The sequence below is a fragment of the Colobus angolensis genome, unplaced genomic scaffold (assembly GCF_000951035.1).
Source record: "Colobus angolensis palliatus isolate OR3802 unplaced genomic scaffold, Cang.pa_1.0 Scaffold72, whole genome shotgun sequence".
Classification (NCBI taxonomy): Eukaryota; Metazoa; Chordata; class Mammalia; order Primates; family Cercopithecidae; genus Colobus; species Colobus angolensis.
The window spans coordinates 2,079,658-2,079,982 of NW_012120932.1; the positions used below are offsets into that span (position 1 = coordinate 2,079,658).

The window sequence follows — 325 nt, forward strand, 5'->3', positions numbered from 1 at the left end:
GCCGCCAGGCCGGTGCCTTCCTCCCGCCCCCAGGCCTCCCTATCCCCTTTACAGCTGCCTCCGGGACAGCCTAGCAGGACCCTCCCGGGCCGGTGCTGGGCAGGGCGCGAGATCCCTCTGCCGGCCTCCGGGGCCCTCAGAGACACCCTAGCAGGTCCTCTCTCCCAGGGTTCCAGGGACACCACAGGCCCGTCCCTCTCTGCAGCCTGGGGCTGAGCAGTGCACGGACCCCTCCTCCCCAACCCGAGCCTCTGGTCCCGTCTGCAGCCCCCCTTTCCCAGGGCCCCCAGAGACGGCCCCCGCAGGCTCTCTCCGCGGTCGGGGC

At 72.9% G+C, this 325-nt stretch overlaps 1 protein-coding gene across 1 annotated transcript in view; it reads left to right on the top strand.

The window, feature by feature from the left end:
• Positions 1 to 325, top strand: part of WNK2 (WNK lysine deficient protein kinase 2) — a 142,367-nt gene that overhangs the window by 1,929 nt on the left and 140,113 nt on the right. The window lies entirely within an intron of this gene.